Source organism: Balaenoptera physalus (assembly GCF_965194825.1).
Source record: "Balaenoptera physalus genome assembly, chromosome: 3".
NCBI lineage: Eukaryota > Metazoa > Chordata > Mammalia > Artiodactyla > Balaenopteridae > Balaenoptera > Balaenoptera physalus.
Genome location: NC_138890.1, coordinates 103,083,762 through 103,111,178, shown reverse-complemented (window position 1 = coordinate 103,111,178; position 27,417 = coordinate 103,083,762). Strand labels below are relative to the sequence as shown.

The window sequence follows — 27,417 nt, the reverse complement described above, 5'->3', positions numbered from 1 at the left end:
CCTTAACAAGATGCCATTTATAAAATTTACCCAAATGGTCTGAGAGACATTAAAGTGCCTCATATAGACTAGTGCATTATGCTTGTCTGAACTAGCTGATGGTCCTAAGGAACTATCCTTATGGGCATGATTCTATTTACATGTCAAGAGATACAGATGGTTCTTTCAGAGTGGGAAATGGTGAATCTGTTATATCATATTCTAAAATATAACAGTATCCAGGCCAGGTATGTATCCCAATAATAAATGTTTTATATTTAAATTCAACATAGTCATGTAGGTGATTATAGTATAGATAGTTTTTAAACATATTTTACTCATATTACTGGCAGAGTTCTTGAAAAGAAGAAATAGTAAGACAATTTGAGAGAATGTATCTGAAATTCTCATTAAAGTAGTTATCTTCAATATCTTAGAAAAATAAGTGTTTTATCATTTCTAACATTTCGTGAAATTAAGCTTGGAGTCATAGACACTCCTCACAATTGAATTCCTTTTCCTGACATATAATAATTTTTCCAGAAAACCAAAATGATTGCTATATCCTTAAAGAAGGAAAATCATCCATTATAATAGATACCTTTGTCTTCCAGGCAAGATAAAGTCACAGGACCAGATTTACCCTCCCACATTACATAACCAAAAACATGAACAATGGTTTTCAAGACACTGGACATCAGGCAAAAAAGGACACGATCTCTGAGTGACAAGAAACAAATGAGGCAAGCTCTTTTATTGCCCCAGTCCCAGTTGTGAGAGGGTTTCTGGCCTGTGGTGCCGGAATGGGGAGCATGGGGTGCCCAGGGAACTCAGCAGACTCCCTGAGTTGAGGAGATGGAACAGAGAGTCCAGGGAGATGAAGGCAGCTGAAATTCACAAGACAGAGATCCAGAAAAGAGAGAACTGAACAGAGCCAGAACCCTGGAGATCTGCAGACGGTCTGCCTCGATCATTGTATGCTTGGGTGCTGAGCAATTCATGCTCTGAGGAAACCATGAGGCTGGGGAAAGAGGCATCCAAGAAGACAAGAGGTAATAGTGCTCAGCACTCCCACGGGACCAGAATGGAAAAATATAATTAGAAGGATCTTGGTCTTCCCTGGTGGCACAGTGGTTAAGAATCCACCTGCCAATGCAGGGGACACGGGTTCAAGCCCTGGTCCGGGAAGATCCCACATGCTGTGGAGCAACTAAGCCCGTGCACCACAACTACTGAGCCTGCACTCTAGAGCCCACGAGCTGCAACTACTGAGCCTGCATGCCACAACTACTGAAGCTCATGTGCCTAGAGCCTGTGCTCCGCAACAAGAAAAGCCACCGCAATGAGAAGCCTGTGCACCTCAACGAAGAGTAGCCCCCGCTCACTGCAGCTAGAGAAAACCCGTGCGTAGCAATGAAGACCCAACACAGCCCAAATAAATAAATAAATAAAGTTCAAAAAAAAAAAAAAAAAGAAGGATCTTGCATCAGTATGGACAGGGATCCTTAGACTAAGCATTATTTGGGCTAACATATATTGAAAGAAAGACCCTGAAGGATCAAACTCTTTCTAAGTAACTTAACTGCATCACAAAACAATGCACAAGAATACTTACAGGAATAGAAAATTATCCTGCACCCAACAAGGTAAAATTAATAATGTCTGGCATCTAATAAAAAAATACCAGTCATGCAAAGAAGGAAGAAAGACCCATAAAATAATCAACTGAAACCACCCAGAGCTGACACAGATGTTAAAATTAGCAGGCAAGGACATTAAGACAGTTTAGTATAATATATATTCTAAAAGTTAAGTAGAGATATAAAGATATAAAAATACCTAAATCAAACTTATAGAGATGAAAAATGATTAAAAATAATGAATGGGGCTTCCCTGGTGGCGCAGTGGTTGAGAGTCTGCCTGCTAATGCAGGGGACAGGGGTTCGAGCCCTGGTCTGGGAGGATCCCACGTGCCGCGGAGCAACTGGGCCCGTGAGCCGCAATTGCTGAGCCTGCGCGTCTGGAGCCTGTGCTCCGCAACGGGAGAGGCCGCGACAGTGAGAGGCCCGCGCACCGCGATGAAGAGTGGCCCCCGCTTGCCGCAACTAGAGAAAGCCCTTCCACAGAAACGAAGACCCAACATAGCAATCAATCAGTCAATAAATAAATCTTTAAAAAAAAAAAAAAAAAAAAAAAAAAAAAAAAAAAATAATGAATAGAGCATCAGTAAACTATGGGACAACTTCAAGTCATCTAATACATATTTAATGGGACTTCCCAAAGAAGAGGAAGGGAATCGATTACATCAAGTGTTGATAATAACGTGCAGGAACTGGAATTCTCATACACTGTTGATGGGAATTTTAATGATACAATCACTTTGGAAGACAATTTGATAATGTAATAAAATTTTTTAAAAAATATCGACCGTATGATCGAGCCATTTCACTCATAGGTGTTCATCTGAGAGAAATCAAAGTATATGTCCACACAAAGACTTGTACACAAATGATCATAGAAGTTTTATTTGTAATAATCCTAAAAATGGAAACAATTCAAATTTTCATCAGTGTGAAAGTATAAAGAAACCCTAGTATATTGATATGGAATTCTACTCACTTTAAAAGGGAATGAAATATTTTTTCACAGTAAAACATCAGTGAATCTCAAAATAATTATACTAATGAAAGAAACTAGACCAAAAAATACTGTATGATTCTATTTATATTAAATTATAGGAAACGTAAACTCATCTTTAATGACAGAACATGGATCAGTGGTTTGCTAGGGGCAATATGGGAGTCAGAGAGGGTTGGGAGAAAGGGATTACCAGGAGGCAGGAGGAATAGGGATGATGGATATGTTCATCATTTTTATTATAATGGTAGATACATGAGTGAAAACCTTTCAAGTTGTTTAACTTAAATATATTCAGTCTATTGTATGTCAATTATATGTTAATAAAGCTGCTTTTAAAAACCACATACACATAAAAAGAATAAAAGAAATAGTTTCACATGAGCAAAGAAGGTTTTTATAATATGATTTTATAGAGCATGATGGGGCCAATTAAATTTTGTTTCACCTTTCACTTCTTCCTCTAATCTGTACTTGAGTCATTAATCATATAAAATCAGATTCTTTTAAAAAAATTTTGATGGAAAATATATTTTCCATTATATTGAAAATAAATTTATAGGAATTTCCTATTTATTTTATTTATTCATTTTTATTGAAATACATTTGATTTACAATATTGTGTTAGTTTCAGGTGTACAGCAAAGTGATTCATTTATATTTTTTCACATTATATTCCATTACAAGACATTGAATATAATTCACTGTGCTATACAATAAATCTTTGTTGCTTATCTATTTTATGTATAGTAGTTTGTATTTGTTAATCCCATACTCCTAAATTGTCCCTCCTTCCCTTTGTCTCCCTTTTGGTAACCATTAGTTTGTTTTCTACATCTGTGAGTCTGTTTCTGTTTTGTATATAGATTCATTTGTGTTATTTTTAGATTCCACATATAAGTGATATCATATAGTACTTTTCTTTCTCTGTCTGACTTACTTCACTTAGTATGATAATCTGTAGGTCCCTCCATGTTGCTGTAAATGGCAATGTTTCATTCTTTTGTATGGCTGAGTAATGTTCCATTGTATATATGTACCACATTTTCTTAAGCCAATCATCTGTTGATGGGCACTGGGGTTGTTTCTATGTCTTGACTATTGTAAATAGTGCTGTTATGAACACTGGAGTGCATGTAGTTTTTCAAATTAGAGTTTTCATTTTTTCTGGATATATACCCAAGAGTGGGATTGCTGGATCACATGGTAGCCCTATTTTTAGTTTTTTAAGGAACCGCCATACTGTTTTCCATAGTGTACACATCAATTTTCATTCCCACCAACAGTGCAGAAGGGTTCCTTTTTCTCTACACCCTCTTCAGCATGTATTATTTGTAGAAGATAACATTTATTATTTTTGATGATAACCAATTATTTTTAAGTAAATAATAAAATGTGTGCAGGAATAACTCCTACTCAATATTTTATTTTCAGGGCTTTTCATCAGAATATAATGACCTAAATTTACATGATCACAATATGTATTTAATATCTATGCCAGAATTTATTGGGAAAATAAGTAGTTTGATTTAATAGTGTACATTTGTGGAAAAAGTTAAAGTCAAAAAATTGGATTTAAGGTATAATTATCAGATTGCCGAGAAAATTTTAAAGTTTGAATATTAAATGACATATTTTTCTCTATAATAGAACATTAAAGCAATTTAGAATTTTACATTATCTCAGGACAATATGCCTAGGCAATTGTAAAACCTTAGGTGTGAATTGTCACTGGGGATTTTCATACTCTTTACCAGAAGATAATATTTTAGAAAATGATCGGTTTCAGAGAATATTTCCAATGGATAACAGAATCACTTCTACAAGATCAGAGAGAATCCTATCATGTGAGAAGAGGTTCCTAATAAGTTTTTTCTTCCTCTAGTCTCTTCTTCCCACAGTTCATCTTTCATATTGCTTCCAGGGTTTCTGAAATAAAGATTGGGTTATGTCAATCCTCTATTCTAAAGCCTTCCATAATTTTGCAGTGTTTAAGTAGCTATTTAGAGTACATGCATCATTATTTTCCACCACGGTTACCACTACCTCCTCCTATACATTCTAAGTTTTAGCTAGAAAAAACTTAGAAAAATTTTTTTTTATTAACACGTATGTATTGACATTCTTCTCTTATGTTATATAAAGATCACTTCTCTACTGTGTGTGGACTGGATTGGAAAAGGGTAAGAAAGAATGAAGGAAAACTGTAGCATTAAGCCTTGTGAGAGATGATAGTGACTTGAGGAGTTGTAATGGCAGTCAGTGTTCAGGGGAACTCTCTGCAGACTGTTCCTCCCTGCTTTTCCACCTAAAGATTCCAAAATAACATTCAGGACCCTACGGCAAGATCACCTTGTGTATAACTTTTTCCCAATCGCCAAGACAGATTCCTTTTTTCCTTCCACTATGTTCTTTTATCATTCTGTACATACTGCTATCATAATACCTACCCCAATTCAGAATAATTATTTGTTACCTTGCTTTATTTTCCAAGACCTGATATAAAAAGCCAATATAAAGTTTCTTAATTTGTTGTCAGGGTCCCCTCAGGGAAAGCATGTCACACTCAAGAGGATTAAATGAAGCACAGAACTCTTACAAGGTATGAAGAGAGTTACATGAAGTCAGCAAAAGATGATGTAGCACCCTGGGTTAGACGATCTTAAGAAGCTGTTAGTCTTCTAAGCCTGAAGGGGCAAGAGAAGTGGGCCAGTTGCCAGAGCTACAGCTATGGCATCTCCTACTAGATGCTTTAAGAGAGGAATTCAGCCACTGGCAAACTGGAAGGTACTCGGCCACTGCCAAACTTTTCTCAAATGGAGCACGGAAAATAAATACCCTCACTGTACTCTCCATTGGCCTTCTGAAGGCAAGAGCACTGGTTGATGCAATCCTTACAGCCTGGCCTCCAGGACACGGGCAGGTCGGAGGTGGGAGAATGGCTCTGGAGGGCAAATGCAAAGCCTCCAGCGTTCAATACATGGAAACTAAATGAGTGATTGAATTAACAGATGGCAACATGTGTGAGAATCTATACATGGAAAGAGAATAGAAACTTGGAGAGAGTTCATATGAATCTTAAAGTCTGACTACAACAGGGCCAAGATGGTAGCTAAAGATTAAATTCCAAGTCTCTAGAGACTCACTGTCAGTGATTCATGAAGTGTTTTCTTAAGACCACCTGCATCAGAATTGACTAGATTACATGTTAAAACACAGATATCTAGTCATTGTGTCAGGCCTAGTGAATCAGAATCTCTAGGGATAAAGGCCAGAATTTGTTATTAACAAGTACTCCCAAGGACCCTGAGTAATTTTGATCTTCCCTTCCTTCCCTCCTTCCTTCATTCCCTCCTTCCAGAATTACTAATCTGAAGCTTTGTAGAATGATAAACTCCAGAAAATTGCAGGCAATTTTCTCCAATTTTTCACTTTACACTGGTTTTAACCTTCCTGATAAACTCTACCCCTTAGTTAAGGTGTTAGTTTTAGTTTCTGGAGATAACATGAGACAAGCAAAACACTCACTGCAAAAAAATTGCCAGGCTGTGAGCCCCTTGGGGGTAAACTTTCACTGAATCTGAAGGAAATCTGCATTGGAGAGGCACATCCCTTTCCTTCTTCTTTTCTTGTGCAGAATGCTTCTCAGGGATGTCTCAACTCCCCAGCCCTTTGTCACAGACAGGTGGTCTGGAACCAAACTTCATCATTACTATGCACCCTAATCCCAGAGGTCCCACAGCCCTTAGGTTAGCAAAGCAAGCTCATTTTCAAGAAGCTTAATGTTAGTGATACTTCATCAGGTATTAGCAAATGGCCCTCCTAACAAACATATCATCAGAAGCAATGCTGCTGAAAGCAGCCTGTGACCACTTGAGGCTGACAGCCCAATTCCTAACAGAGCCCCACCGAGGACTCATTATGAGGTTGGGGGAGGATGAAAGCACTTACGGTGGGCCACATGTGTGAGAGCTGAAGCAGCCAACCTCCCAACCATGGCTCTGCAAACCAGTTCATTGAAAAAATATCCAGGATGGGAATTGGAGCTGTGTGACGTTGATATCAGAATTTCAGAATTTTTTCTTTTCCCTTTTTGTCATCTTGTCAGAAGGAAAAAGATGTAGGGAATTTTTTTAACTTCAGGAAAATAGAATCTATGCTATCAAAGAAGTAGCTTCCCCTAGTAATAACTGATGCACCAATAAAATACATTGTATTTTGTTAAACATATTCTAATCAGGGATGTCATCTCAGCGGGGCATTCTGAGGGCCTTTAAAATTAACCAGTGCTCAGAAATATGTAAAAATCCTTTGAAAAAATGTTAGTGGATGCATTCAGAGGCCCAAGTCCTTCTGATCGAGGCTCCCCAAAACAAAAATTTGACGCATTCATTTATATTCACTAATCAGCTTACTTACATATTATGCTTCAGAGAAAAAGAACATGTTAGAATTTTGGATGCAGGAGAACCAGTTTTGCAGAATAAGAATTATTTTTCAGCTTAATATATATGCCATTTTACCTTCAAATTAAAGTATATTTGTACTCCCTAATTAAGATTCTTAAATCTGAAGCCACAGCTCAAGATCACACTGGAAAAACAGCTATGTAAAATGACTACAGTGTGTGAAATGTAGGTGTGTTCATGGGTTGCTTAGGTGGAATGAGATGTAGTTAAATACAGCTGAGGAGGTCAAGGGACTTTGAAACAGTGATGTTATTAACATGGCTGGAGGGACAATGGGAAGATGATGTCAAGATGTAAGGAGAGAAAGGTGATGACACAAGTATTGAAATCACAGAAGCAGATAAGGGTTTTGAAGTTGGTAGAGAAGAGCAATAAAGGTAAAGAAAATAGTTCGCTGAGTTTTTGAAGGTACTGAAAAGAAGTTTGGAAGCAACAATAGGAAACAAGAGGTATGCTAACTCAAAGGCCAGTTTTTCTGCTCTTGAACTCTCAAGTTGTTCTAGAGAGAACTCTATAACAAAATAACTGGTTCCATCATAAACTCAGCAGAAATCAGCCACTCACTGTGAACTAATCAATGCTTTAATTTGTCTCTAAATTGACTGCCTTTGCATAAGGTTGTTTCATTCAAGAACATAGCCCCAGCTCACATTTATTGCTTTCTGCAAATAGTATCACCTTCTACTTAAGTGAGATCAAGACTAATGACAATGAGCTTCCTTAATGCCTTTCCTGTTTCCCTTCAAAAGCCTCAGCTTCTCCTTCCAACTTCTCTTCTCTCCCTCGCATCACAGAAGAAGTAATTTCAGGGCTTATTCAATTGTGACCTCATCCCATTCTTTCCACATCCTCTAAGAGCTTGTCCCAGTAATCACATGCCTTTTCTCTTCTCTCACACATCTTTCTCTCTCTCACTCTCTCCCCTGGATCCTTCCCTTCAGACTGTAAGACTACAAACATACCAACATTTGTGCTCCCATTACACCCCTTTCTTGCCCGTGTGCTCTCTTTTACTGCTAGTTTTCTCAAAGATCATTCTCAGAAGAAGAACCTCCATCTCTTCACTTTTTCTTTTCCCATTTGCACAATTGATCTAGTGAATCGCTCTCTCAGAGGAGTAATGATAATCTGCCAGATCTAAGATTTTTTTCTTCCATCCTCATCTTTAACTGCTCTGTAGCATCTTCATCAGGCTCTCTGCCAGTGCCTTCCGCGAAGCTGCTCTCTCCAACTGCTCCTTCTAGGACCTCTTTTCAGACTGTTATTTCTTGTTCTGCTCCCTACACAAAAGTTTCCAAAGTTTCTATCCTTCATCCTCCCTGACTTAACCTCTCTCTTTTTTTCCCTGAAAAACTACCTGTAGCAGTCTGGCTTTCACTACCATTTCTGAGTGAAATGATATATATTCAATATATATGTTGACCATAACCTACGTCACAAACTTTGTCTCACTTCAAAACTCCTCTCTGATCAACTCCACCTCAGACTGAACCCAACATCCTTCTCAGATCTTCCAGTTTCACAACTCTGGGCCTCTCTGATTATAAGATCTCCTCTTTTCCTCAAATTCAAATAGATGCTAAATCATATGGACTCAACATCACTAATATCTCAGTCGCTTCTTCTCTGTTTCTGTCAGCACTCTCTTCATCATCTTTCATCTGGTGGCAAACAACATCTTTCAAACAATACCTTTAAAAGTTGGAACGTAAATCTAAAAGTTTGGAATCTAATGAATAAATATGGCAAACAAATCTACAAAGCTGGGGTTTCCTCACTGCGGCATCCACTTTGAACCCCTTTTCAGTCTCTCTCTGTAGCCTGCCATAAACATCACACTTTCAGAAATATTTTGAAAGAGAGAACATTCTTGAGATTCCTGGGACCTTTTATTCTTCACCCTTTTGTCCACATTCAGAGACTCTTAGATTTTAGGTTATGAGCTGGCTTCCCAGAATCTCCCAGCCAGGCTGGCTTTCTCTTGACATCATCCCTTGCTGCTTCTCTAGTCCCTCATTAAAATTCATCCACTTTTTGCATCATGGTCTTACGAAAGAAGTTTGAGATTTGGAGTCAGAATAGAAAAATATCAAATCCCACCTCTGCAACCTACTGACTCTGAGACTTTGGAGAAATATTATGTGATATTTATTTGTTGGATGTCTGGCAATGTTTGATGGTATCCATTCAAGAGTAACAATATGGTTTTGTAGGCAATACCAGAGAGAAGATGCATTTCTGGTGAAGAGAGTGACAGGTAAGAAGATTCTTCCTATCGCCCTTTAAAATAATTCCTACTTTGCTTCATTCTATATCATTCCCATGACAATGAGGATAACTATTGTTAAGTTCTAATTTGTTTATTAAAATGCTTTAAAAAGTCATTTTTTTAGCCTGATGAAATCAGAAGTGGAAGAGGCTTTGAAAGAAAGGCCATGCTGGTGAGGTTGCCTGAAAGCTGGAGGGGGTGGGTATTGTGTGAGAGGTGGCAGTGTTGTCGGACAGATGGCAGGGGACAAACCGAGAGGCACAAAGGATGGGCTGGCAGCCTCAGGTACCCCTTTTGCTTAGCCAAGATTCAGAGAGATTTAGGGGTGTGAAGAGGAGGGAAAACCCAGGTGGACAGTCTTTCTTTACTAGCGCTAATTAATTAATCTTTGCTGAGAAAAACCCCACTTCTACATAAAAGAACCCTGCAGTTCCTACAGTGTTGTTTGTTCATAGATTTTGGATTAAGTTTGGCCATTACAGACTGCAATGGGCATCCTAGGTGCCACTTTTTCATCTCAAGATTTTTGTTTAGGGTGTGAGCATATGATTCAAAATCTAGGAATTTATTGCCATCAACAAAATTCTCAGTCTAATGTTGATGTTACTGAAGTCAGGGTAGCTTACATTTCTGTGATTCTATCTTCACCACTCAATATTTTTTCCATCCGCAGGGTCATGTTCTAAATGTGATCTAAAATAGAGTCTTTGGTACAGTGGTCAGGATCATAGTCTGTGAAGCCAGAGGGCCTAGTTTCTAATACTCACTCTACCACATACCAGCTACATAACCTTGGACACTTCATTTAACTTCTCTCTGCTTCAGTTTTCTCATATGTAAAATGGGAATAATAATATCAACCTCAGAGTAGTATCAAGAGGAATAAACAAATTAATACATGTAGATCCTTAAATCATGCCTGGCAAGTGCTTTTAAGTTAGCTACTAGCCTGGCACGTAGTAAATGCTATATAAGTGTTAGCTGTTGTTGCTGCTAGAAGCTGTTAGACTGAATTCCACATGCTCTATTATTACTTTAAAAACAGTACACTGATCTATCATCTCAGAATTTATTCAAGTATGCCAGATAAATGTCTGAATACACTTACTCATCAAACCAAACATGAATTTACTCTGTAAGTTCAAGAGACGCACAGTGAAAACAACCATTTTATTTTTTTAACAGAATATTGTTTAAGTTTTAGTCACTCAATATAGAATTAAAATAGCTTATAAAAGCACTTGGCAGACGCTGGTGTTGAGTAGTTTCAGAAGTAATGTGAGAACAAAATAAAATGATCATTCAATGGATTATTGATTCATTCAATAAACAATTACCATATGCCTTGCCCTTACAGAGGTTTGAAGAAGACGCAATGAAAAATAAGACCAATTTCCTACCTTTTTGGAGTTATAATCCAGTAAAGAAAACTCAGATAAGTAAATAATTTTAAGTAATCGTACTGAGCACAATGATAGTCAAGTGTGAAATGATATGGGAACGTATAGAAGGAAGTGATTTGTATAAGGGCCGAGGCGAAGGGGTTGGGGCATGTGATGATGGTTTGGGGATGGTTATTGGAAGGCAAGTATTCATCCCACCCTTAACTGGGATCTCTGTGTGTAGGCAGAAAAGAAATTCATGGTATCAATATTCTTTTGCCCTCATACTTAAACTTTTTTTCAGCTAAGCCTGTAAAAAAATATAACAAGCATGTTGACTTGACCCCAAAACACAAAGCATTCAAAGTCTTCAAGTTTAGTAGAAAAACAATAATTACACGGAGCAATGTCAGTGAATTATGTTAATGTAAAATTGCAGTTAATATTATATTTTGAATCCTAGGAGAAAAAAAATCCCAAAATTTTACCTGCAAACAAACCATAGGTAGAACTTATGGAGAATCACAGGAGAAAGTTTCTCCTTGATGCTTATGTTCTCCCTGGACTAATGTGATCTGTCAGGGCTCCCACTTGGTAATTAGTCCCATGGAAATACACAGGTTGACATTCAGCAAGATAGGAAGATAGATCATTCTTGAGAATTGTTCCCACCATAACAGTCACTCAGCCCTCTTCATACAGTCATTCACAACCTCCCTGGTCAAGTGTGGAGTCAGAAAGCAGAGAGAGCATCCCAGCCTCATTCAACATTATCCAGTCATAATAGTCAACTTTCTCTTCTTTAAATGACAATCTGTAAGAAAATAAGTTCAAAAACTGTAATACAACTTGAGAAATATTAAATGGGCTTTTAGAATGTACAAATACTTTTTTAAAGTTTCTTAAACTTGACTACATGCAATACACACAAATTAAGGTGTTTGATAAATAGCAAATTTCATAGTATAACTTAAAGACATGAACTACCAATCGACATAGATACTTTTTAAAAGGCTAAGTTTTCTGGTCATTGTCAGGTTCTCTAACTCTGATACTTCTACACTGAGTGTGAGCTCAGGAAGTTAGGGGAAGAGAGTTCGAGGGGCTCAATCACAGGAAATTTTGAGTAGCATCTGCGGTAATTGGCTCACTCTGATGCTAACATTGGCACTGTAGCTCAAATTACAGACATGATAATTAAAACGGTTAGTCACTTGCGATAGCCAGATAGGAAACATTATGGATGGGATCTCTCTTTGCCTTATAACAACAAAAATGTAAAATACAATGGAAGAAATTTGACAAGAAGTGGACAAGACCTAAATAAGGAAAACTATAAAGTGATATATGTTTTTAAAATAAAGATTTGAGAAACTGGAGAACCTTATCATGCTCTGAACACATTAGCTAAGGCATCACTCTTCTCTAATCATGCTCTGAACACATTAGCTAAGGCATCACTCTTCTCTACTCCACTACCCCTATTGCTATCTAAAAGATCAGAGACAAAGAAATATCTTTGACTGAAACAAACAAATATCTTGTTTCCTTGTCTGCTTATTTATTTTCTGTCTTGGAGTGCTAAAATAAGCTTGTGAAAGTAAGTTCTTTGTTTTTCATCTTTAATCATGTCTGGCACACTCATTTTAAGAATTTTTAATATATAAAGAGTTATTATAACCCAATACATAAGATAAATTTTTGCTGTAGAAAAATAGTAAAGGACATTAAGATATAAATAATAAATACAAATTGATAATAAATTTTAAAAGTTAAACTTCAGTAAATAGTCAAAAACATAAATTGAAAATACGTGGGATAGCATTTTGACCTCCAGTTTTTATAAATTTTGTAATAAGTGTCAAAGGAATTTTAATTGTGTATGCCCTTTGACCCAGTAAGTCTACTTCTTAAGAAGGAATAGGAGATTCACAAAAAAGAGTATATGTATATATGGATCCTCAGTACAGAGTTCTCTCTAATAGAAAAATGGACAGAAGCATCTAAATATCTACCAATGAACTAATGAGTAAATAAGGTATGCTACAGCCATGTGAAGTAATGATATGAAGAAGCCACTAAAAATGGTTTTCTCAAAGATTATGAAAAGATTTGGAGAAATACATGGACAATTGACAACAGAAAAACCCCAAAACAATGCAATACTGCCTACACAGTATTATCTTAATTTGGAAGTATGTATTTGTGTAAATATATATTTAAAAATATTAGGGCACAAACACACCCAAATTAGCAATGACTCTCCCTGGGTGTTGCAAACTGTTTCCCTTAACCTGCTTTTCTTTATACTTATAAGGTTTCCAGTGAAAATTACATTACTTTGATAATTTTCAAAGTCAGTTACAGTTATTTTTAATTGCCAACTGATTTATTCAAAAATTAACCCAGAACTTAGCTGTTAAGTCTAATGAGGACATATTACAAAAGGGAATATTGTCTGATATGTGTAGTCTAATCGTTTCATTGGAGAAAATTCACCCTCATACGTATTTCTACTTAGTTTTAGGTTAAGCCGTGTAATTTTATATTGTTTTCTTTCTTGTTTTTCTTTCTTTTCTGGGCACATTTGGTAGTTGACTTAATTTTTTCATAGATTAAAATACAAGCATTTTATTCGTGTGCTTGAATACCATTGGCCCAATTCTCACTTTAGAAAGAAACAGTAAACTATGATCCATGATTATGGATGGAAACTGAATGCTCAGTTAGTCACATTAGAGCTGTTACATTTCATTAGCATAGAACCCAGATATCATAATTGTTTTAGATCTTTCTGGATATCAAAATATATTTACTCTCAGGTTCCTGATAATAACAAAAGGTAATCCTTGAGCATTTAGAACACAAGAAAGGCTCAGAAGAATTTATTCTCAATGTCATATATCTTTTACTATTATTAATAGTAGATGAACAAGGATATCGTTTTAAATATGGATTCAATTAAGCCACACTTACATCAATGGCAAAGTTTACATATCCTTTCCATTTTAACACCTCATAGGCACTTTTACCCACCAAATTATAGACTTCCTTCCAAATCTCATGGTCAATGTCTATTCTCATTTCTGAATTTGGTATAAAAAGCAAAGTTCTTGCCACATTCACTTCACTCTACGTAGCCACACTTGAGTCACCATGGTCCTCTCAAATCCATCTATGACAGCTGCTGGGATGAATGCCAAGATTTTCCGACATAAAATAGCCCAATCTAGTAGAATCCAGATTATACTCACTTCTAATCACATGGGGCTTGGGTTGTTCACTGAGTTTCAGATAACATATGTAAGATCACCCACTGGGTTAGAAACAATGGTGATGCAATCTGGAATGTGCTACAAAATCTTAAATATTATGCATTGAACCCAGTAACTTTTCTCTGGACCAGACTGAGGTAACTCTCTCTCCTTGATAGAGTCTTGGGATTACCACCACAACCTTACACTTGGCTTTGACAGTCGTCTTTTCTATCACAATTTTAGGTGTCTGAATAAATAAGCTCCTACTCTGCAGATCCATATATTTTTCCTTTAGTTTATCAAAACAATAGCAAGGACAGGTTCATTACCAAAATTTTCCCCAGAATGCTGATGGCCCAAGTCTACATATGCTGAAAGAAGTCATCCTAAATGGAAAGTGTCTTAACTGAGTCTTCTAGGAAGCAGAGGATGGGGCAAGGGTTAAGGTGTTAACACTTTTTAGGAGGTGTTAGCCCTGGTGGTGAAGGTGAGAGAAAAGGTGAAGCAAAGCAAAGCAATGTGAAACCAGTGTGCTATGATGTATTACCACACTGGTTTCTGCTTAACAAGGAGCCACAAAGACACATGGTTGGTTGCTTTGTCCTCGTGTTACCTGGCACTCAGAACTGCAAGTTTTGTGAAAAGGAAGCAAGCCTTGAGGAGTCCATGGGGAAGAGAAAGAAAACAGAAGGAATTGATGTACCTGACTCCTTCCCTTTCCCACTGGTCAAGATTCACCTCACAGAGAGCCAGCTCCTCAAACTTCCAGGATTTTCATGTAAGTCAGAAAGTGGAGAGGAAAATAGCACAGGCAGCATGTTGATCAAGAAAGAAAATGAAAGAACATGTGCGAATCTGAAAAGCGATCTGAGATTTGTGTCTCCACAAAGACAGGGCCACTGTCATCTATGTAGTTTTCTCACGTGCACAAACTGTAAGATTTCATGTTTAAGTATTTGCATTCCAAAACTCTGAATTATTCTTCATGTTAAGCATATTAGAAGGACAGGACTTTAATATTTGTGGGAAATGGAAGATGAATCAACTATCAATACGTAAAAATCTCATAAAGAAAAACTATAGATTATATCAGTAAAAATATTTTCTTTTTCAATAAAAAAGATACAAAAGTGTTCAAAAATACTTTTTAAGAAACTACAGCAAATCCATCATTTTGTCTATTAAATCCTTCATCTAAAATTGTATTGTTCGTATCAAAGTATAGTTTTAAAATAAGATTTGGAATGTGTGGAATAAAATACATTGAATTTGAAATTTGATCTTCTCTGTCTGTTATACCACCATTATTAATACCATGAGTCATCATCAGAAAAAATGAGGACTTGAGCAACAGGCTAAAGCTTGCAGAACTGATTTGGCATGTGCTGCGGAGACAGTACAGCAACTTGCTTCTGGATGTGAAGCATTTTGATGCATATCAAATTGAGACTTCTGCTTAAATTCCAAGACAACAGGAAGGGTAACGTTTAACATCCCGATGCATGCGTAGTATTTATTTATAGATACATGATACCCCTGTACCTCTACATTTACATATGAATGTATTCAGAGTTTGGTTTATCTATGTATCATAATATAGAGATACATTTGGAGAAAGAGAGGAAGAGCCCAGGACAGAGAAAAGTTATCTAAACTCAAACAATATTTAAAGCCTAGGATATGACTTGGGGGAGCATTAAACCATCAACAAGTGCTAACTTAATTTTAACTTTTACATATATTCATTGTAAGGTTTTGAAAGTTTATCCTAATGTCTCTACCTGTAACTATTGTCTTTTTGGACCTAACTGAATATGTCAAAGTCCCCATGAATCTGTTCCTCTGTCCTCAGTTCTGATGACATGCAAAATCACCCTCTAAGGATATTTCTTGAGATGTTGGTTAAAGCCTTGAAACTGGTATGAGATAGCTTGAGGAAGCATCATCTACTAAAATTCCCTCAAGCTCTCCGTAAATCCAGTTCAAATATTTAATGTTTACGAATCCATGTATCAAGAGAAGTATCTCCATGAGGGTCTAGTGCCTATAAGAAAATTTCAGTGCAGGGACGTTCTGAAGGTTTGTATCTGACCTTTCTTCAGTTTTAATCACTGAAGTCCTCGACAGTTTAATAATTTGAAGATGCTGGGTCGCCATCTAACTTAATAAGGCCTGCCACAGAGACTTGGTCACCTCTGATTGCTCCCATAAGTCTTAGCACATCTGGTACACTGTCCCTGGGTGAGAAATGTTTTCCATAACACCCCTTTTGTTCACTACCCTGCATATAAATTGTTTTTATTAACCTGAGAATGATACAACACTGTATATGTGTGTGAGCTTTTGCCATTTTCAGCTTTATCCTAAAGAGAGTTGATTGTTTTCTCCAAAATGGAATTAAACACTGTTTATCACCAATGTCTTCTTTTCTATTTTTCTACCATTTTTTAATATGGGTCAAACTAGCCTTCAATTTGACATGAGATTAAAGAACTAAACATTGTAACAAGACTCTTCGAGACAATTTACAATATGCCAGAGTTGTGGGAAGAGAAGAGCCAGATAAAAACAATAGATCACTTTGAAAGATTTTCCCATTGGACAACATATCTAGATGTAAATATCTTAGGAGTATTCAATTGTATATGGAAATATGTATAGTTGGATGATTGGCACATTTCTCTGCCCAGAACGATAAACAAAGTGATAGACAATCTATTCTGTTTTATATCAGTATATTTTACAAATCTAATGAAAGTCATATTTCTGCTTTCTTTGCAATTTCCCATATGGATAATAATAGCATGGAAGTTGATCCAGATGGATAAAACTACAGTTTTATAGTATGGCATTACATCTGTATCCTCCACCTTAACCTTAGTCAAGGAGGAATGTATCTCAGGGCCATTATAGTGAAGTAAAGAAAATTGAGCGTCTTGATAAAGAAAGTGGACCCAAGACAACATGACTGCATTTTTATTAAGAAAAGTCTGCAGGTGGAAGTAGTTTGTGCTGGAATCCATCTTATCTTGATAAAAGCCAAAATATTTGTATACTGAAGTCATCTGCCAACCCATCACTGACACTTATCTTTTGAACAAAAACAGTGTTTAAATTCTCCTCTGATTTAATCCTATCTAACCTGAATTCATACACAAACACCATGTTGTTCACAAAAATATAAAAAAGGAAGCGGAAGTAGCTAGATAATGTGAGAGGAGTAACTATTACTCTTTTGTATTCTTCCTCTCTTCAATAACATACTATAGTTCCCTCCATCTCCCAAGAGCTTGGAGGTTTTGTTGCTGTATTTACATTTTACTACTCAGCCACATTTCTAGAACTTCCTTTAACTTCACATCATACAATTCATCTGCAAAGGAAGTTTCATGTGACTCCAATTTAAGATACTTAGATTAAAATCTTAGTTTTATCTACTGACACGAATCTAGCTACCAGATACATCTACATGCAGATATCACCGAAATCTGCTGTTCACTTTCCCCCTCCTTCCTGTCCAATGGAAGGTCTCACTGACATCCCTATCTAGACAATATTAAAATGTGACTTCTTATAGTTCTTCCCTATATCCTGTAAGATCATCTTCATCATAGTTTTGTTAGCTGATCATTTAGCTATACGATCATTTGCATGTCCAATCATTTTGTTTTACGTTTTATACAGCACTGCCCACACCTCCACACCTTGTGAAGCTATCTTTTTGTCAGGCTTTGAGGATTCCTCCCTTGGATAGTCACAGAATCTTAGGGTTCTAATTTGCGATCATAATTGTATAATGTTCAAGCCTGAAAGAGGCTCAAAGACCTATTCCGTCGCTCACATTGCAGCTAAGGGAAAATGCCGTAGGTGGCAAAGACAGGATTAAAACCAATCACTATATTTCAAGTTCACAGCTCATACTGCAACAGCTTGTGCTTACAACCCATAAGAACTGCTGCAAATTAGTCCTCTTCAAATTAGCAGTCTTAAAATTGTCAGTACTCTGCACTTTTGTATTAGTCAGGGTTCTCCAGAGAAACAGAATCAATAGGGTATACACAGATACATGTAAGAGGGTATTTATTATAGAAATTGGCTTACATGTTTAAGGAGGCTGAGAAGCCCCGCAATCTGCTGTCTGCGAGCTGGACAACTAGGAAAGCTGGTGGTGTAATACGGTCCAAGTTGGAAGCCCTGAGAACCAGGGGAGCTGATAATGTAACTCTTGGTGTAAAGGGGGTTCGTTCACTCTTCTAAGTTCCAGGGTCAAGAGGTCTGAGAACCAGGAGCTCCAATTTTCAAGGGCAGGAGAAAACAGACCTTCCAGGTGAATTAAAGACAGAGAATTTGCCCTTCCTCTACCTTTTTGTTCTATTTGGTCCCTTAACCAATTGGAATGCACCTACCCACATTGGGGAGGGGATCTTCCTTACTCAGGCTACTGATTCAAATGCTCATCTCTTCTGGAAACACTCTCACAGGCACACCCAGAAATAGTATTTTACTGGCTACCTGGGTATCCCTTAGCCTAGTCAATTTGACACATAAAATTACCCAGCCCAACTGCACACGTCTTCCAGAGGATCCCAGGCCAGGTAGATGTTTATACGGTGCTTTAAAACTTGTCAGTTCCCTGCCTCATCTTTTACTCCATTATCCCTCCTTATTCTCTCAGACATACTTGCTCACTCTTACTATATCTCTTAAGTCTGCTTTTGCCTAAAACCCATCTTTTTAAGCATTCTCTTGTAATCTACTACAGCCATTTTAATTCTATCTCCTTCCATTTAAAAGGTTTCTAAGATTCACCTCCCTTAACTTCTCAGAATAGTCAGCTTTCTTCATCAGTGTTGATGGTTTCATGCTTCTGATGATAAATCCACAAATATTTTTAGTACATCCTATGAGTCAGTCACTGTGGAAATATTGAGGATATTTATCAGGCACCTCATATGCACCACTTCAGGTCCTCTCTGCCTCACGTCTGTCTTGCCCCAGTGCCCATTGCATTACTGGCTCTGAGAAGGCTCCGACCAACTTTATAAGCCTGAGCACTTTATTTCATGCTTGTGCCATCGCTTCTCCCTCAACTAACTATGGCCCCTTGGAGGGGAAAGGAGGGGTCCCTACAACCACATAATGAAGAAAGGAACTTGAGTCTTTTCACACATGTTGGTGGTATCCAAAAATGGACTACCATTCCATTGTATTCCCACTTAGAACTTGTCTAAAGGACAGTGTTAGGGAAAATCTTACCAGCAGGCAGAGATAAAAGCAGTACACGGTATCATTCACTTAATATGGAGGGAGAAGTGATCTGAAGGATGGTTATACATGAACTCATGGACAGTGGGAAATGCCTTGGCTACTCAGTCATGGGCAGAAGAATGAAGCTGGAGGATTGTAGATAAGGAAGTCTTGAGTAGAGAGCTACAGATGGACTTTTGGGGTAAGTGTAAAGCACATAACACTTTGTGTCTCCAGTTAATCCTCACAAGAAAATATGTTCCCCACAGAGTAAGCCCTCAATAACAACATGAATAGGATGACTTGTCTCATAGATATCAACCAGCTTGTTTCCTCTGCTACCCCAGGGCCTAAATGAGCTTGTGCAATGGGACTATGGAAAGAGTGGGCATGGTGGAAGGAATGGAAACTATGTATGGGCTCCTTCTCCCAAAGCCCAGTCTAGTTACTGCCACTTCTTAATGTCTACCAGCAGCAAGACAGAGCCTGTGGGGGGCACCATTCTTTGAAGCAACCAGCAACTTGAGGGCTGATGGATTACATTGGAACTCATCTCCTTAAGGATAAACAATGTCTCCTTACCAGAATCTAAGAGATGAATTAGCCAAGAGAAGATGAGAGAGATATTCCAGATGGTAGTACCAATATGAGAGAATGCCTAAAGGTAAGAGAGACGGTGGTCTGTTCTAGGAACTGAAAATATTTTGGGTAAAAGTTCAGAGAGGTGGTAAAACATGCGGCTGAAGAGAGAAACAAGGCCAGATGAAGAAGGCTTAAACACTTCTTCAAACCACAAAGGAATATTTGAGTCTATTATCACACTGGTAACCTGAAAGAGGTAAATCCTAGTTTGCAATGTGCCTTTAACAAAAGCCACATAAAATTTTAAAATAGCAAATGAGATTCCTGCATTTGAAGGCAGATCTGTTTCCAGCCCTCAAGGTATAAACCTCTTCTTTTGCTTGTCTTCTGTATGCCTCTCTCCATAAAAGCATTAGAGACCTGAGGAATGTACTAAATACTTGAGACTTTCATTATGAGTGTCTTCATAGAATCTCCCTGTTGGAAGTTTTTAAATGGGCATCTAGTTCAAGTTTCTTCTTGGATCTCCTATTTTTTAATCTCAAAAGTGCATTTTGTTTCTTATGAGAAATATAAAAATAAAATAAGGGAAAAAAATATCAAATTGAAGCTTTCATATAAATTGAGAGTCTGTGAAGACTGAGTTACAAGAATCTATAATTCAGACATTGGAAACCCAAATGTCTTCCGTTGCGAGACAGGTAGAGAAAATGAGTAAAATGAAATTAGTGTACAATGGTAGAGAGGGATACAGAAATTTTTGCTAACCAGATTGAGTGTGCCTCTTTTAAAGACATTCAAATTCTTTCTTTTAAATTGAATTCCATGTCTATAGATAGGCTCACCTTGTGGTTTCTAATACATGGTACCCACTTGTATACAGTTGGTGGTTCCCAAAATTAAATGATCACCAAAATCCCTGGGCAATCTACTAAAACATTCAAATTTCTGGGTTCAATCTTAAGATTCTTGTTTTTCTGTGATTTGTTTTAGTTTGTTTTGGTTTTATAGTTTTTCTCTTTGGTCAGCAAAATCACTGATTTAGGTGCATTTATTCAGCAAATAGTTTACCTAATGTTTAAAATTTGTCAGCAACTGTTGTAGGTACTAGGAATATAGTAGTAAATAAGCCTGTTTTCCTAATCTCATGAAGCTTACATTCTAAGTAACGTAATAGAAATGGTCATGTCTCTATTCTCAGTGACACCTTAATGAACTAAATTATGTTTACTTTATTAGCCAAGGATTAATTAAGGTTTAAATTAGTCATTTAAAGAAAAAACTACTTATTCATCCATGAGTAAAACAAAACCATATAATCACACTATTCTTGCACCCTTTTATTACTTCTATTATTTAGAAATAGTAATTCTACTTGATAGTCTATTTATAAAGTCAGGTCTATAACTCCAGTTTTATAAAATTATTCAGATAGAATAGCTTACATAAGGTTTACTCAATTAACATTAAATTATTCATTGACTTTTTAGTATTATTCAAAACAGGATATAAAAAACAAATTAAAAATATCTAAGAGACTAGAGTCGTCTATTTTCTGTATTCTATGAACTTGACTTTAATACATATCTTCTTCCTACAGCACCTCGGCACTGTCTTCTATTTTGTCTCAATTTTTAAGGGCTGCTCATAGGAGGTAGGTTTATAATCTAGAGTACAAAATAAGATTAGTTGTTTAAGACAAGTATTTCATGGCCTCCTACCAGAATAGAATCTTCCCCAAGAATCTTGCATTTTCTTCTTTTGAGTCACATCAAATAGTTTCTCCACTTCCACCCACCCTGGTCTCGTCCACTGGGTGGTCAGCATACAGTCTACTTAACAACAGCTGGGGGAAAACAACCACCCTGAATAACCTCCATTTTGATATAAAAATTACAACTCCCAAGAGTCTTAAAGCATTGTGGTCCTGACTTGCTGACCTTGGCCAACTGTTGTGGCCACTCACAAATGAACTCACCAGTAAGGAAATTAGAAAAACTCTGGAATGTGTTTTTTTTGGCCAGAATAAACTCAATCTAGAGAGAGGAAAAGAGACTCTCCATTTTATTTTTCAGGGTAATGTCTATCACAGGGAAGGCCTAATGAACTCTCAGACACACCAAGATTTTTTTTTTTTTTTTTTGGCTACACATTCATTTCAGGTGGACCCTCCTTTACCCAGGGTTCTTTGTGGGCAAGCAGCTGCACTGTGAAATTACTTTGGTAGTTAAACAAAAATAAAGTATTTTTCCTTTTGAAGTGGTTAAAACAAGATTCTTTAGCTATCACAGAAGGAACCATGTAGCATGAGCTAGAAATATTATCTTATTAGACTAATTCTTTCTTCTCATCTATTTCGTCCATTTGGACATTTTATTCAGTACTTACTAGGTGAAAGATACTAAGTAAAGTGCTTCATTTGTTTGTCTGACGTAGGAAAACAAAATCCTTTGCTAGCTGAGTAATTTACAGCAATTGCATTATCATCAAGCTTCTTCTAGACAACTGAATTTTTATTTAGGGCAGAGAACTTGTTGGATACATTCAAATGCATAATATACTTAAAAACAGGGTACTGTATAATCACATATGGGAGGAAACAAGGTCTAGTGTTGCCAGAGTTAATAGCTCATACATTTCACGGAATAAGTTTGCTTTTGGATATAGCTAAAGCATAATAATTCCTAATGATTTTTCTTTCAGATCTTTCTTGTAAGCATACATCTGCTCCTTTTGAGATTTAATTGTAGATGCTGCCTATGTTGGCCAAAGGGAAAATATCTGTGTTCCCTTCACAACCCCTCTCAGTTTGCATTTAATCAAAGGCCTGACTTCATTTGATCTCAGTTCCACATCGCTATTTTTCACACTTCACCTTAGAAGCAACGGGCTTACCAAATAGAAGCATTGCGTTTGGAGTGATGGTGAAGGGCAAATTTCATTGCAAAGTTGAGCAAAGTGTTGGACTGGTGTGCTCATCGTCCTTATTGAATTCTTTGCCAAGGAAATCCAATCCATGATAAATAGACAAATGTCTGAAATCATTGTGGCTCAGTGTCTGATGAGGCAGCTGCCTCCATGCTGTGTTTGTTGTTACGGGATATTGTAAATACTAATATTTTATAAGCTCGGAGCAGTTGAGAAATGAATCTCATAAACATAATTCAGTATTTCCAAGTTTTCAGAAACACACAGCCTGAAAGAATCTCACTCTTGGTCAGCCTGTGGGTTTGGACGTCAGCTCCGGGAGCTGTGATGGGCAGAGGAAATTTGGGGTATGCAAAGTCTCAACTGCTGCCTTTCAGAAAGATAGGAAGTTTGAGTGTAATGACCATATATAATTTCTAGTGGTTTAAAATGATAGATTAGAAAAGAATACCTGCATTTAAAATTTATAAAAAGTGTTGTAGCATAAATTAATAAAACCAGTTTGAAAAGACAGGTTTAAAAAACCCACAGTGTTGCTTACTAAAAAGGCACCATAATTATTTATTTTCTTTTCCAGCAGAAACAAAGGATGTTATATCATATCGCATGCAAAGCATCAACTGAGGGTATTCTGTTAAAACACTAAACTAATTAAGTCACACTCTTTTCGAATCCTCACTCTCCTCTGGCACATTTTTAGATCCAACCTATATCTGCGGCCCCTTTCTCCCTTATGTGCTTATTTCTGTATTCACAGAACCAAGCCTCCTTGCTCTTTCTCGATTCTTTTCTTCTCTCTCATAACTAACTGTGTCTTCTTTGAAGGTGGTGACTCTTCTGCCCACTAACCACTTACGTTTGCTTTGCAGAGAAGTACCTCTCCATGTAGTATATGTATCATTCTAGAAGTGCAACAAAAAATAAAGATGCCGACTCCCTATATATACTGGAGATAGACAGCTTAGTGGATATGCAGGCAAATGGAAAAGGACTGAAATAACACCTACATCTTAAATCACTACAACCAATAAAAACATATTGATTAATACATGGCTAAAACAGACACTGTGTAAGAGTAATAAAGTAGATGAAAATATTTTGTAAATTATATAGCACTATACACACATTACTGTGATTGTTTTCCCTTTAAGACACTGCACTGAGAGTGAATTAAATAAGATGCCAATTGCCTATCAAAAACGTAGCCTTAATTAGAGTTGGGAACCCCCCTCTTTGTATTAAAGGGCAATAATGATGGAAAGACCTGCTACATGTGGGATCTTTTCTTTATCCTAAGTCGGTGATGCTATTTGGGTAACAACTGATGAAAGGACTAGGGTGCCAACCAATTTGCAGTTAAGTGGCTAATTAAGACCCAAAGCAAAGCTGCCAGGAGGTTGGGTCTTCTAGCTTTAAAGTGACACATAAAACCAATTAGAATGGAGCTGGCTTTGCTAGGACATATTTAAATTTGGACACAAGTTTGGGCCAGTTATTACTTTATGTTAATATATTCTCTCGTAAGACAGCATCAGAGAGAAAAGGGAATCATTTAGGACATAAGAAATAAATTACTTGGATTCACTGAAATTCAGATGCGAAGAAAAAGCAAAACTATAAAACCCATTTCTATGTTTGCAGTCCTAACAGGGGTAGTAGAGTAATTAGATTTCCTAGTCTCAGAGGAAAAGAGAATAGTGCATGAAGCATACTGTTATCCAAGAGGAGAAAAATCTCTTAATTCTTGCGTGTGTTGTCACCTGTCTGTCATATTGTCTGAGTGTGACACCTAGCCCAGAATGGCAAGATTTTTAGCACTGTTATATTTCAACTTAGGACAATCCAGTGTTCCATTTAAATATAGCTGCTCTAATAGCAGAGGGGGAAAGACAGATTCTTTCCGGGTGTAGAGAGAAGGTTTGAAGTTGAGGAAAAGTAAAGAGGATTGGAGAAGATGGAAATTATAACACAAATTATCCACGTGTAGGGGAATACTGGTTGGGGGAGAGTAGACAACTTTTAAAATCATAACGCCAGAGGCATCTGAGAGTTGTGGGAAAGCACAGTCCATTTATACCTTGCTCTTGTGATTTATGATGTCACCATTAAACCCCTTGATGGCATTATATCCTTGTAATTTGCAGTTGCCTAGCATTTTTTCTATATACAACTCAATAACTCATTGTGTAGCTATTTCACACACACATAAACACACACATTAGTGTGAATGTGTGTGTGCTGAATCTGTCATCAGTGGAAACCATGATTTTTGATGTAATAATAAGTTGGGTTAATAAAAGGCAAGAAATCACGGGCTGGATGTGTAGTCACTGTAATACCAGCTTTGTCATGAGGCATCGCAAGGAGACAGCACTGCATGTTACTATAAACAGATATCATTTAGATGGTGTATATATTCTTTTTAAGAATTAAAGAAGCAAAACTGTTTGCAGGGTCGTTATTAAAAGAAATATGTGAGATTGCACAAAGATAAAGAAGGAAATATATTCAATTCACCTCAACATTGTAGTAATAGGATTAGAAAATAACAGGATTAGAAATATTAAACCTTCAGGGCTAAATTCTGCTGCCCCCAGAGATGTGTGGTTGGATCTCCTCCCTGCTCAGGGAATTTCTGTTTCCTTCCAGAGAGCCTGGTCCCGGCCAGTAATTGTGACACCGTAAATCTGGGGAAGAGAAGGTTTTGGAACCTTTGCTTTAAGACTATAATACAACTAGTCATTAGCATGTCTGCGGGGGTGAGAGGTTCAACATCTCTTAAGTTAGCTTTTAAACTGACTTCTGTAATTATTCTCCAATGGAAACATGAATGCCAGCGACTTTCTGGAGAGTTATTTTTATTTCTATTTGACTATTTTAGCTGCAATGCTGGATATACACTGCTGGATCTCTGAGAATGTTGTTCTAAAATGCTATATTTATAAAATGACCAAAGAGCACATGCTGCCTGGATTAAATTTATCCCAAGATGAGAGGTTTTATCTCTAATCATCTGCTTGTTGACTAATCTGGGTGCTTCTTGTGCAGGTTTGATAGTTGAAATGTAACAGGCTAAAGTAATCCAGATCCTAAAGGGGTATCCCTTTGTCTCTGCCTTTGCCTTCCTGAAACCTGGAGATAATGAACACTGCTGCTTTAAATTCATCATGCCATACAGTAACATCCTCATTGAATGAGACTGCTAGTTTGATACGAGAAAAAGTGGGGCGCTCTCTTTAAAGGCGTGAATATATAAGATCACAAAATTATTTCGCTTCTCAGGAAAATATTTTTAAAATACATAGGATGGCTTTTCCACAGTGTGTTTAAAGCCCACATGAAGTATAATTCTGGAGTATTTGTTTGTATGGAATTGTATTCTCAGCTATTCTGTGGTCCATGTCACATTATAATGTTATTATTTTCACGAGCCTCATATATTAGACTGTGAACTCCTTGACAAAAGGGACCTGTACTTGCCATGCTTATATCCTCACCAGAATTTCACACAATTCCAGGCACATTATAAGCATTCACTAACTATACCTTAAGAAAGATTGACTATTCTGTGTTTAAGACACTTAATGGCGAGCAATATACCCCTGTTACCTGCAGTAACTTCTTACAGGGGCTGCCTTTCTTTGCTTGCCTTTCTTTGCTTTAGGGTTTAGTTATAAAAGTCTAAATTGGGATTAGATCCTGTGTCTTACAGATCTGCCTTCCATGAAGTGAGGAAATCAGTAAGAAGGATATTCATAACAAGTTCAATATCCCAGCCTCTCTCTGGAAGCTTTTAATGCCAGCAAAGAAAAATTAATGAATGAGAAACTCTTAAGAAAGAGAGTTTTGGAGTGAGCATAGAATCATTTGCCTTTCTGCTGTGCTATACTAGGGCCTATCAAAAATTGTAAGCAGCTTTACTGCTGGCTACATTTTCTCCCATGGGTTATTTCCTTTTCTATTAAGTAATTCCTTAATGCCCAGGGAGTTAAACATTCTGTTGAAAAGAGAGTCCTTAGCATCTTCTATGATTCAAAGCCTTACTGCAAAGTTTTTCTTGATCTTGTAATTTTAAAGTGCTACCGGTATAGTTAAATGTCTCTCTCATGATATATTTATTTTAGTGATATTTTTAAGGTTATGCACGTTTGAAGACAGATGTTATGTAATAAGAATCTTACTCTGAAGCATTTTCTACCTCATTTTGCTGTTATCTAAAACCTTTTAGAAGCCAGCTACACATTTGGCCTTTTCTAATTCTCATCCCAATACAAAAATCAGAGTAGCAGCTAAAGAAAAAGGGAAAATCAAGGATATTTTGAGTTCTATTTTGTTTTGTTTTCCCATGGGGCTGATGAAAGCATCGCCTTTGCAATTTCCAGCCAACATTTTAGAGATTCATGAGAATGTCCACCAAAAAATGAAATTCTTTTAAACACATTTTGTGAATGTATTTAGCGTTTCTTCACTAATGAAAAGCATGCATTGCAATTATTGTCAAAGGTGGAAAAATGTATTTTCTTGATTTTTAAACGGAGATATGATTCAATTATAAATAGTCTTCTCTTGAAATTAGTACATCAGCAGAGAGAACTTATTTATTTGCCAATTTTCCCCTCTCCTGCTTCTGGTAAAAATCATAGACTATGGTCTTTGAACTTTTGTTG

At 36.9% G+C, this 27,417-nt stretch overlaps 3 long non-coding RNA genes and 1 pseudogene across 6 annotated transcripts in view; 1 reads left to right on the top strand and 3 right to left on the bottom strand.

Annotated features, from left to right (window-relative positions):
* Window positions 1–27,417, bottom strand: part of LOC309659064 — a 1,106,759-nt gene that overhangs the window by 615,814 nt on the left and 463,528 nt on the right. The window lies entirely within an intron of this gene.
* Window positions 1–27,417, bottom strand: part of LOC309658935 (coiled-coil domain-containing protein 6 pseudogene) — a 583,785-nt pseudogene that overhangs the window by 370,059 nt on the left and 186,309 nt on the right. The gene's annotated exons all lie outside the window — the stretch shown is intronic.
* Window positions 1–27,417, bottom strand: part of LOC309659008 — a 637,438-nt gene that overhangs the window by 501,695 nt on the left and 108,326 nt on the right. The window lies entirely within an intron of this gene.
* LOC309659027 overlaps window positions 1,870–27,417 on the top strand; it is an 82,914-nt gene continuing 57,366 nt past the window's right edge. The window contains exon 1 of the long non-coding RNA XR_014262517.1: window positions 1,870–19,904. This is a non-coding gene — a long non-coding RNA (uncharacterized lncRNA). The remainder of the gene's footprint in view (window positions 19,905–27,417) is intronic.